This window comes from Triticum dicoccoides, chromosome 7B, assembly GCF_002162155.2.
Source record: "Triticum dicoccoides isolate Atlit2015 ecotype Zavitan chromosome 7B, WEW_v2.0, whole genome shotgun sequence".
Lineage (NCBI taxonomy): Eukaryota > Viridiplantae > Streptophyta > Magnoliopsida > Poales > Poaceae > Triticum > Triticum dicoccoides.
The window spans coordinates 169,273,628-169,286,471 of NC_041393.1; positions in this window are offsets into that span (position 1 = coordinate 169,273,628).

Consider the following 12,844-nt stretch of genomic DNA (forward strand, 5'->3'; position numbering starts at 1 on the left):
AGCGCTTCAGGGTAGGGCAACTGGAGTGGACGATGTTGTGCAGTGAGGCCTCCGACAGATAAACCACCACAAGCAAAAGTTTTTTAGCAGTGGGAGTCGAAGCATTTGTACCAGATCATCTGGTAGATGGCACCGGGTGAAGGTGGCGATGCGGAGATAGGAGGAAAACCGCGAGATGGACAATGGTGGTGTGGGCACGAATTCTTGGTGTGTTTGTGGTATGAAACTTTTGTGGTAATGGTACAACTCAAACTGCTGGAGTTTTCTGAATTCAGGGGATGTCAGCCAAGCGTCCACTTTGCCGGGTATGGACAGCAGGTAGCGTGTCGAGATGAAGAGGCATTGAACGGGGCCCTGCTGGTGAGAAGAGACGATGGCTCTAAGGAGATCAAATTCAGGAAGGACAGATATCTTACGACAGTCGAGATTGAGGGGTGCGGTGCGCCATAGAGGGCGCCACCGAGTTGAGAGGACTTGTGTGTGGCAGCAATCCTTGGTGGGGATAAGCGAGATGATCTCCACGAGGATGATGTCCGGGAGATCGCTTATGCAGTCCACCGGAGATTCTACCGGTTCCTCAGATCCACGTGGGGGGCTCGTTGCTTCTCCCCGCGCTACCGGGTGAGGGATCTACAACCGGCGTCGCCGCTAGCGGGAGCCTCATCTTCTTGGCGCTGGGGCCAGCCAACTCCATTTTCCTTGTGGGCGTTGCGCCGAGCTCACGGGTTTGAGAAGAGTAGCCAGAGACGAGCCTAGTGGCAGTGCGAGTGGGGAAGAAGGAGGGCCGGGGATTTCTGTACGAGTGGAAGAAGAGGAGGAGGAGTTTTCTGTACGAGTGAGGAAGAAGGTGAGCGGGGATTTTCTCGATGAGTGAGGAAGACTGGGGAGCGGGGGGAATTGGGAGGGGAGACGGAAGCGGGAGAGCGAGCTATTCGTGTTTATAAGGCCCGCTGCACTAACTACTCACTTTTTCCCCAGAACCGCTCTCTTCTTTTGCGTTGCTGCATTGGAGCTGGCGCATGCACCAAGCTGACTGGCCATGCATGCAGGATGCATGTGCCCGCCGGCCACTGCATGCACCTGGTTTGTTACTAGGACTATTTAATAGGGTGGTTATGGAGTAAATTAAGGAGATTTATTTTCTCTGTGTGCATCCACCAAATTAGAGGATGCGGTACTGGATGTAGACACTCACATTAAACTAAGCTTCAGGAGATACGGTATGCATACTAACATTCAGAAGAACAAAAGTTCCGCATGTCTATGCATCTCAACGATTCACCATACTATAACCAATACAAAGCTGTGAGAAGGTGCGGAAAGAAAGAAAATCGATCGATGCTTCTCTGAGCGAAGGGCCTCCCTGCGCACGCATTAATTTCCTAGGCATGCTTGTTTCTTCTCAATGTTGCGAGCACTTTGAGCATGTTGGCAACTCCACAGCTAGCTAGCTGCCTCATCTTGCAATTGATGCTGACACATTTGCAGCAAACACATGAGGCAATAGAGATGACTCAACATGAGTCCATATTGTGCAGTTCCCCTGAAATCATATTCATTGTCCTGAATCTGAAAAGATAGGAAAACAGTATCTATACTTAAATGGTGTTGCACACATATCAATAGCTCGGCATGACAAAACACGATCATCTGGACGAAGGTGATACTGACCTGCCTGAGGAAGATTATATATAATTTCATAAGTCCTCGGTTGATTTCCACCTTCGGCTGCACTGCTTGTTTGCTCCCCCACACATGACAGGATCATTCCGCACTGCATTCAGCAAGTCAACGTACGAATAAGCTAATTTCATCTTGCGGTGGTCATTGTACCTAGTTACGAATGTAGGAATACCTGGAGCACCATGAGGTTAGCTGACAGCAGGTAGATGCAGCCATATAAATTTTGTGCGGTGCTACCAAAATTGAGGTTTGTATCCCTTTCCATTATGAGAATTCTTCTTGAAGTTAGCTGACGACTTGTTCTTTGCATCAAACCTGCCTTTCCCCTGAGGTTTGTTCTTGTTGTTTTGGGGTTGGTTGGGCTAGAAGTTCTTCTCGTGTACCATGTGTGCACTAGAAGCTCCCTCAGTGACCCGAGCACGTGTGTCTTTTGCTCTCGCCTTCTCCTCAAAATCAAGAGTGCTAATGAGATCCAAAACAGAAAACTCATGTCTCTTGTTTTTCAGAGAAGTAGCAAAATCGTTCCATGAAGGTGGAAGCTTGGCAATGATGGTCCCAGCAACAAATTTGTCTGGCAACACACACTTAAAGTACTCAAGTTCCTTAGAGAGTGTTGTATCTCATGAGTCTACTGAACAACAGAGCGCTCATCATTCATCTTGTAGTCACAGAATTGCTCCATGACGTACAACTCGTTTCCAGCGCCCGAGGGCCCAAACATGGCCTCGAGCGCAGCCCACATGTCTTTGCCGCTGTAAAATGACATATATGAATCCACAATGGAATCATCAAGAACAGTCAGCGGGGCGGCTTTGAAGAGGGTATCCATGTTCTGAAAAGCTTCATGTTGTGTAGGATTAAGATTGCCCTCAGGCTTACCCTTAGTGGCGTCATAGCAGTACATGATCTTAAACCAATATACTGCTCTTGTGCGCCATCTTTTATATTGCACCCCCTTAAAAGTAGGCGGCTTCAAAAGTGCATCAAAACCACTCAGAGTAAATTGCCTGTAATCATGTTTTTGGATTGGATTGTTGAATTTATGAGCAATTTAGTATGAGATTTAATCCGAATTAGCAGTAAATAGATCATGACGACAGTTGCAAACATCAAAGTAATGATGTGGACTAAACCAGGAGGACAGAATCACATACTGTACAGCGAGAGCAGAACCGATGTGGTTGATGTTGTCACTCATGTCGTTGATGAAAAGGTTACCAAGGTCGGGGAAGAAGGATCTCATTGAGGAAGTCGTCGCTGGCAGTAGTCACAGGAGTGTGCTCCCCAAAAACCTGATCGCCCCTCTCCCGTACAGGATCACGAAAGGCAGGGTTCGGAGGACTGATGTCCCTTCTCGCGATGCACGCTGGAAGGAGGGCTGGAGAAGAATTGCGTGGCGGTGCTAAGATCTGGAACGGTGTGAAACCATATGATATAGCGGCGGCTAGGGTAGAGCATGTTAGGTCGGTCGTGCGAGTATAATAGTAGGCCTTTGGCCCCCAAACCCCACGTCCAAGTCAATAATAGGCCCACCAAGGTTTGTCTAAAAAAACCCTGAGTAATTAAGGCGTCCCTCTATGCCTCCTGCTTGGATTCAGGAAGCCAAAACTGCTTGGAACAACCGAATGTTCATGGAGATCTTCCTATATGCCTCCTGGAGTCTGTGAAAAGAAAGGAATAACAAACATTTTCGAGGCATTGCTCCCTCTATTAGCTCATGGGCAACAAGATTCAGAGAAGACTTCTCTCTCCTTGTTTATAGGGCCAAGGAGAGACATAGAGGGTTTATAACTTCTTTCCTAGAGAATTTTGTACATCCGTAGGGTAGTCTTGTACCTTACTCACACCACTTAATACTCTGTCTTGAATCATGGCCATGGATGTAAGGTTATGATCTTGCAAGAACTTTTTTGATACTTTAATTAATATACACAGTAGGAGCCTCTCCTACTGTTTCAGGTGTCAAAAAAAATTAAGGCGTCCCTTAGTCCCTTTAGTATAAATACTATATCATTAATAATGGCCCCACCTTTTATCTCACAAAGTATGTTGGAGTACAACCGGCTACACGCTTATTACAATCCGCTTCTCTTCTCTCTCCTCTTCTCTCTCCTTCAACTAAGCACAAATACTATATTTAAATCCTTATAGCCTGCTTATGTCATCTAATTGTAGTACTTGTTCTAAAGTTACTCTCCACTCTGTAGTCTGAAATGCCGGGCGTGCGGCGGGTGGTGCCCTCCGTCGGTGTGCCGCTTCAACGGTGCAAGCAGTGAGAGGTCGCGTCGCCCCGACTTGCCATCAATGTGGAGCGGCGGGCTCAGCTGGCGCCGGGCGAGAAGCGCGCGCGGGAGGGGGAGGGGTTTTTGTTGGGACAAGAAGGTGAGAAGCCAACTTGCGATTGGTTCGGATGGGGAAATATCATGTGCTCCCATACTCTGCATATGACACTAGTCTATGTTACTACTCCCTCCTTTCCGGTTTATAGAGATGTTTAGAGTAACATAGTAATATGTTACAGTATAAGTTACTCCCCACTATAACCATCCTTGGCATCTCCCGGTGCTCCACCATGTATAGCTGCTAAGCCAGCCACGTAGGCATAAAATATGATGTGGCTCCAATAAACTAAGCACCTATGCATTGAAGACTTGAGTTACTAAGCCATTTAATGCACTTAGCACCTCATATAAGCACATCTAAGCACTTACTAGCACCCCCTTGACCGTGGACCTTGACGGTGTACGTCACCTTGTGTCTCATAATTTTCCTCGTCATCATCTGAGTACTAGAAGATCTCACCCACATCCTCATTAGCATGCAGCCTCCTGGATAGACAACGTGGGCAGAAGGAGTAGAGGCGACTGGGGACTGATACGTCTCCATCGTATCTATAATTTTTGATTGTTCCATGCCAATATTATTCAACTTTCATATACTTTTGGCAACTTTTTATACTATTCTTGGGACTAACATATTGATCCAGTGTCCAGTGCCAGTTCCTGTTTGTTGCATGTTTATGTTTCGCAGAAAACCCATATCAAATGGAGTCCAAACGGGATAAAAACGGACGGATAATTATTTTGGAATATTTATGATTTTTGGGAAGTAAAATCAACATGAGACGGTGCTCGAGGAGGCCAGGAGATGGGGGGCACCCTGGACTCTCTTGGGCACCCCGTAAGGCGGTTGACGCTCTTCTTTTGCCGCAAGAAAGCTAATTTTATGAGAAAAATCTGGGCGAAATATTCACTCCAATCGGAGTTACGGATCTCCGGATATAAAAGAAACAGTGGAAGGGCAGAATTTGAGAACGCAGAAACAGAGAGAGACAGAGAGACAGATCCAATCTCGGAGGGGCTCTCGCCCCTCCCATGCCATGGGAGCCAAGGACCAGAGGGGAAACCCTTCTCCCATCTAGGGAGAAGGTCAAGGAAGAAGAAGAAGAAGGGGGGCTCTCTCCCCCTTACTTCCTGTGGCGCCCGAGCGCTGCTGGGGGCCATCATCATCACCATGATCTTCACCAACACCTCCGCCATCTTCACCAACATCTCCATCACCTTCCCCCTTCTATATTCAGCGGTCCACTCTCCTGCAACCCACTGTGCCCTCTACTTGAACATGGTGCTTCATATTGTTATCCAATGATGTGTTGCCATCCTATGATGTCTGAGTAGATTTTCGTTGTCCTACCGGTGATTGATGAATTGCTATGATTGGTTTGAATTGCATGTTTTATTATTGGTGCTGTCCTATTGTGCCCTCCGTGTCACGCAAGCCTGAGGGATTCCCGTTGTAGGGTTTGCAATATGTTCATGATTTGCTTATGGTGGGTGGCGTGAGTGACAGAAGCACAGACCCGAGTAAGTAGGTTGTTTGCGTATGGGATAAAGAGGACTTGATGCTTTAATGCTATGGTTGGGTTTTACCTTAATCATCTTTAGTAGTTGCGTATGCTTGCTAGTGTTCCAATCATAAGTTCATATGATCCAAGAAGAGAAAGTATCTTAGCGTATGCCTCTCCCTCAAATAGAATTGCAATAGTGATTATCGCTCTAGTAACATAGTCAATTGCTTAGGGACAATTCCACAACTCCTACCACCACTTTTCCACACTCGCTATATTTACTTTATTGCTTATTTATCTAAACAGCCCCTACTTTTTATTTACGTGTTCTTTATTATCTTGCAAACCTATCCTATCACACCTACAAAGTACTTCTAGTTTCATACTTGCTCTAGGTAAAGAGAACACTAAGCGTGCGCAGAGTCGTATCATTGGCAGATAGGACTTGAGAGACTATTTGTTCTACCTTAGCTCCTCGTTGGGTTCGACACTCTTACTTATCGAAAGAGGCTACAATTATCCTGTATAATTGCGGTTTATCAGGGACGCACTACCACCACGTCGTGGGCACTCCGTACGTGCTCGTGTACGTGCAGCGTGCATGTTTTTCCATTGGTGCTAGCTCTAAGGCCGAGGCTGTGGTCGTCTTCATCTCCAACTAGTCATTGAGCAACGACGGCAAAGAGGTGCTGCAAGAGATGCGTAGGCGCCGTTGCGTGTGAGCTTTGTCGTAGCATTACGAACCAGACGTCGCCGTGGATGGCGCACGCCTCCATGCAGCCGAGTGTGTGCGCATGCATGTGTTATTCACGTTCATTCTGTGGCTGAGCGTGTGTGCATGCACATGTTGTGTATGTGTGTTGTGTGCTCCATGTTGTGCGCATATGTGCATGAGTTGGATCGGATGGAGTTAGTGTGTTGGCTTGTGTACATGCATGGCTGCATGCATCCTCTACATGCGTGGCTTGTTGCGTGGTTATCAATAATTCAATATAAACTACTCCCTCTGTTCCTAAATATAAGTCTTTCTAGCCATTTCAAATAGACTACAACATACGGATGTATGTAGACATATTTTAGAGTGTAGATTCACTCATTTTGTTTCATATGTAGTCCCTCATTGAAATATCTAAAAAGACTTATATTTGGGAACGGAGGGAGTATAAAACATCTTCAACTTAGCATCCTGATGTACCGTTTCTAGTGGTTGGTGAAAAGTTCATGTTCTTTTATTTGTTTATAGGTGGGCGGGCGGCAAAAAACAGGGGAAAATGTGCAAGGTTCCTTGCAGATGCTCCACCGCGAGGTTCGTTGCTCCTTCTCGGTTGTCGGGAATATATGCTCTTGAACTCTTTTCTTTTACGTGAGCTTTGTTCATCCTTTTCCCAACACACGAGACATCTAGCATCAAGGTGCACGTGTCATGCAAGAAAATGGAGATAATCAGATAAGCAGTGCGTAAGTGAGTCGTGCATTTCGATGGCACCTACGCAATATTTTTTCTCCTCGATGGCACGTGAATAGTGCACGTACTCAACGACGGAGCACGGGATGGTAGCAATGACATGGTCAGCCCTTTTTTGGAGAGAGTATGTACTAAATAACTTTGATGTGTCCCATCAACTCGCCAAACGATGAGAAGCTTGATTACGCCTTCTCCCTCGCCAACGCATGCGCAGTGGCTCGCAGCACGAGGACAAACTTTTGTTTACAAGTGGTGGACGTGTAGGAGTTCATTTGGTGTCAGATTGCTAGAAGTACTACTGTAGAACCATCGACTTCTGGAAGAGGCGAAGAGCCAAGCACAAGGTCACCTACTAATGTTAGGCTAGGCGTAGTGGGAGTAACATAAGTAGGGGTACCTCCTTTTTTTATTCTAGAAACAACCACACGCGAATATCGAGGTGCTGGTTACATAGAACAAATTTCCTGGAGTCCGTGCTCAGCCCTCCTCTATCTCTGTTCTCAGCCAGCCAGCGGACGTGCGGAGCCCATCGTCTGTTTGCTCACATGCGGTCCCACATGTTAGTGAAAACGCAAGAGGACCCACTGAACCTGCACATCTTTCACCTCGACGTGCTGGTGATGAAAAACAAATCCAATAAAGATCTTCCGCGGCCGCTTTAGGAGTTACTCAAGAGTAGTAAGATTCTATTTACATTTTAACCCAAGATGCACATCACGTGGCTTCAACTACCACTCTATTTTCTTGCATGACACGACCTGGATGCTGGATGTCCCACGTGTCGGCAAAAGGAGGAAGAAACCGACCAAGTCTTCGGTTGTGCTTTCGGATTAGACTAGTTGTGCTAACTTAAATTTTTTATTGTGTAATAGAATGGGTGCAAGTTTTGGTATTGGGAAGAAGAGTACATCGATATATTGATAGAGCGCAATTTAGTAGATGTTCTAGCACTTTTAGCTAGCATAGAGGCTAGAGATGAAACTAGTGTACTTGTTGATACTCCTACTAGAATAGAGGCTAGACAGGAGACTAGATGCGAGGAAGCAACGTCTACTTCTTTACACTCGAAGAAGAAAGAAGCACGCAAGATTGAGCCTCCGCAGATCAACAATGAATGCATCGAGAAGGCACTAATCCAACTTACATGAGCAGTTATGGAAGTTGGATATCTTCTAAAATGTATTCTTGTGGTTCTTGTTTTCTTTGGTCTTGCTTTTCTTACAAAATTATCGTTGGAGTTCGTGCAAAACGGAGGTCCATTTGGGGTCGGGCGTTGGAGTTGGCCTTACAAGTGGGACCGCAATTGAGGAAACTGACTATCAACAAACCCCCACCTCGCCCGCCACGCGATGGCTGAAGTTAGAGAAATGACGAGGTTGAAGAGATTGCTCTAGCACGGACTCCAAGAAATATGGTGTCAGATGGATGTCGTGTTGGTGGCATGTGCCGTACTCCTGGACGTGAATGCTTGTTCTAGCCCATGCCACCCTACTACTCCTACTACTTATATAGTAGTAGTATCGAGGATTCGAGGTGCTGGTTAAGTACAGCGAACACATTAACATATGGCTACAATAAAAACACCCGCCCGACGCGCGAAGCATGTGAAGCTAGTACAAATAGTGTACTACTATTATTGATTGGCCTCATCCGATAACCTGTTGCAATGCACGTACAATTATGTATTCGGAAAAAAAATTTGCCTCGTGGCACCACTCACTCAGAGAAGCGACTCGAAAGCCATTCATAAATTTAGTAAGTTTATCATAGGCATATCATTTTATTACATACAACAGGTCATCAACCCACATTGACAACGAGGATACATTATAAATACTAAAGTTTTCATCACACAACAAATAACAAGAAATGAAATGAACTTCAACTCAACCAATCATCGGTGTTGGAAACGCTTGCTTTGAACCACAAGTGATTCTCTGGGACTGGCCATCTGTCAATCTCGAGACCAACGCATGACTGATCATCCAGGCTGAAGCGACCTACTATATCAGTACCAGGGTAGGGAACCAGCCAAATGTCCAAGGTATAGACACAGTTGCTTCTCATAGATGGTACTAGTAACGTTGTGTCCACAGTAGTTGGATCACCTTTCACCATCATCGGATAGTTTTGTCTAAGGAAGAGCGAGTTTTCTCCAAGACTATCAATTCTGTACCAGGGAGAAGGTATTGGCGCTAGCACACAAGTATCCATCCTGAATACCATGCAACAAGTGTTGGAATAGGTCCGGAGAGTGCGACCATGGGAGACAACACGTGCTCCCTCAGTAGTAACAAACTGAGTGTGCTGTATACAAACAAGAAGAGGTGATCCATCAGAATTAGTTGCCAGGCGCCACTGAGTATATAAGTTCTGCTTGTCCTCATGCTCGTGATCATCACCATCATCATCTCCCCCTTGGTTATAAAATTTTTGGAGTATAGGTGGTGGAATGTTCATAGGACCTTGGAAACACAAGAAGAAGGTTAATTAGTAAAGGGAAACTTGCTAACCCGCATGCATGTGGATGAAACAATTATAATTACGGTGGAAAACAAATGTACCAAAACTACGAGGATCCCATGCAAAAACAGTGCCATGAGCGGTGGAAGAAACACAAAACCCTCGTATTGAATTGCATCATAGTACACATCTGTGTATTGAAACTGATTTTTGAGCAATATCCATCAAGTCGAACCACAAAGGACGGCAACAAGCTTGTCGAAGATAGCAACAACTTCATAGTTCTTGTAATTCCAAGAGCGGTTGGGAACTCGACAAATTGCTATCTTCCATAGAAGACAGTCACCATGATCGTATTTGAACGTGCGTACAATACTGGTGTGCTCAACCTCTAGGCAGTCTGCTTAGATTTTTCGAAATGGAACCTGGTGATGAGTGTACACATTCACAAGTTCCCATCGCAGTTGTACCCAATATAAACATCCCAATCTCCATTTATGCTTGCCCAATCCTTGCCCTCAAGCGATGGCATCTTAACATCGTACGTATCATTATCAAGCGGCATCAACTTGCACAAGGCGACCCCTCCGTCATCCCCACGCCAGTCATTAGGGTCACGGCGAAGAAGATAGGGGAGATCAAACCGCTCCTTGACCCTTGGGTTCCTTGTAATGATGTTATTAGTTGAGTCGAGAATGGTCTTGAACGAACCTGCCATGCTAGCCGAGGTGATGACGTCGCACTGATCAATGAGTTCCTCCACCACGTCATCTTTCAGATTGGGGCAAGAATAACGGGGTCGTTTCTGGCCTGTTCCCTCCATGGAGAAGACGATCGAACAATGGTAGAAGGAAGGGTGAAGCAAAATGGAGGAGGGAGAGGAAGAGCGTGCGACAACTGTTCCAAATCAAGAGGGAAAGGCGAAGAGTCGGTGGACGGTTGCCAGTTTGCCACGGTACATGAAGAGGCGCCCCGGCCTACACGTCCGTTCAGAAATACTAGTAGAAAAGGACTCGCCGTCGTCTCACTGATATGTTGGAACGGGACCACATGTCAACGAAACATGGTGCGTAATTTCTCGTGCAAAATGCGATCTGGCCGCGTTGTCCCAAGGTGCCGCATTAGTTTTTTTTGAAAGTTTGCCGCATTAGTTATTGACCTTTATTTTTTTTAACATACAATCTGAATGGATAGCTCCTATGGTCATCACACGTGAGCGGATATAGTGATGGTTGATTTTCCCGAGAAACTTATTACTGTGGGAATATAGGAGTACCAGCGGATTCAAGGAACAGAGAAATGATGGTTGCTTCGACCGAGCAACTTACTGTGGCGAACGTGGGGCTCTGTGATTTGACTCCTCACTAGTCGTTACTACTGCGGTGCAACGACCGGGGTGAATCTTTCCCTAAAGTTGTGTTGTGCACTCAATATTGCTGCATGGCAGGTGGAACCGGATGAAGGATGTCCAACATGTCGGCGAAACGAAGTTGAATTGTTTCTGGCATTGCTATCAATCCTTCAGGATTTGTTTATATGTACGCATAATTTTAATAAAATTTTACTGTGATGCTATGAAGGTTTCAACTTTGGTTCCCGCAGGGAAAAAAGGTTTCAACTTTGGTTCCCGCAGGGAAAAAAGGTTTCAACTTAGGATTCATGTGTCTTGCTTCGAGATTGTCTCGTTACATTATTCCATCAAATACAAATGAAACTACCATGGCTACCATGGCTAATGGATCTCAATGGTTCGTAGATCAGCGCCAATATTCACATCACAACTGAAGACAAAGTTGTGAGAAGGTGTACAAATAAAGAAAAGAATATAATTGATCGATGATGTTCGTAGGCACGGCTCCATTTCCTTGGCACAATGTTCATTGCTTGGCAGCTAGTTTCACCCAGCTCTCTAGCCAAAAAATAGGTGTATGAAGGACACCAAAATCCGATCATTTTGTGCAGCTCTACTAAAATCGAGCAGACCATCCCTGTTTGCAAAGATATCCAGTCAGTGTGATTACAATAATAGTGGAACTAGATGATGAAACATAACACACATAAATAGAAGCCGATCACCTCTACGATCTATCTTTTGGGACTAACTTCTTGTTGGAGAATATTAGGCACGGAGTTGGATGAGGAGGATAGCAAAACCTCTCTCCCTTTCTGCAGTCCCACAGAAATGTAAAAATGTTGCCCGTGTGACATTTTGGCGAAACTGCACAAAACACTCTTTAGAAAAAAATGATTTGTGCAGTTCACCAAAAGGTCGCAATAGCAACGAGGTGAAAATGGATAGCCCTGTTTGCAAAAGGAGGTAGAAAGGAAACAATTACTTCCCAATAACACAAGTTGAAGACACATACGCCGACAAAAAAGAAGCATGTTCCATGTAATAAGGGAAAGATAGCACATGGTAGTTTATCAAAAATGGTTTGAGGACGAGATTGCAAAATGGAAAGTACGCCGGCCGAGATACAATTTAAGCAAACAACTAAACAAGATCCACATGCAGCAACGTGGGAAGATGGGAAATGGAGCAAGGCCGGAGGAAGCTATACCTGAGGTTCGTCGGGATGTTACTAGGAGGGCGCCGGCGGGCGGGATCTGCCCATACTACGGCAGCGAGCAAGTGGCGAATGCCCTACCGCGTCGGAGCTTGGTCAGAGAGAACGGCGGGTACCGCAGATTGGGACGTGCTTCCTCAACGCCATTGAACGGAGAGACGATGCAAATCCTTCCTTTCCGTCGGTGGACAGGATGCGGCCTGTTCACTGGCTAACGCTGAAAGAGAGAGGCCACGGCCGCCTTGTGTGAGATGGTGTGACGAGAGACAAACCCATTTTTTCATTTTCCCCATGGCAATTGTTTTATATTTTGTACGTGCCATTGAGGAATATATAACTTTATTTAATGCTAATGCGTCAAGTCAAACTTTGTTCCATCTAGGCGTGGTACCCGACCCTCCTTCGAGTAAACAACCGCTACGCTTGTCAAATTATCACGTGGGCTGCCTTTTCGTATAGAAACGAACTCCACCGTGTACCCGCGCGGGTGTGGCCGGGAACGAGTCGTGAGTACATGCATCCTGCGTGCACTTATTCTTTAGGTGCAGGTACGTACGTGGGTGGGTGTGAGAGAGATGGTTTGTGCGAAACCGAGGCAATGTGTTGATATATCTCAAACAGAAAAACATAACATATGCAATGTGTGTGAAATGGAGTCATGGACGTGAGATATCAATAGAATTGAAAACATGGATGAAGTGTGTGGATGCACGATCAATAAAGAGTGCCATCGAATTTGTGTTTGCCCATGTCAAAGATACAAGGCGGCTGCCCTACTGGAATTTGAGAGGGAAGAGGTGGAGTTTTTCTCCGTGGCTT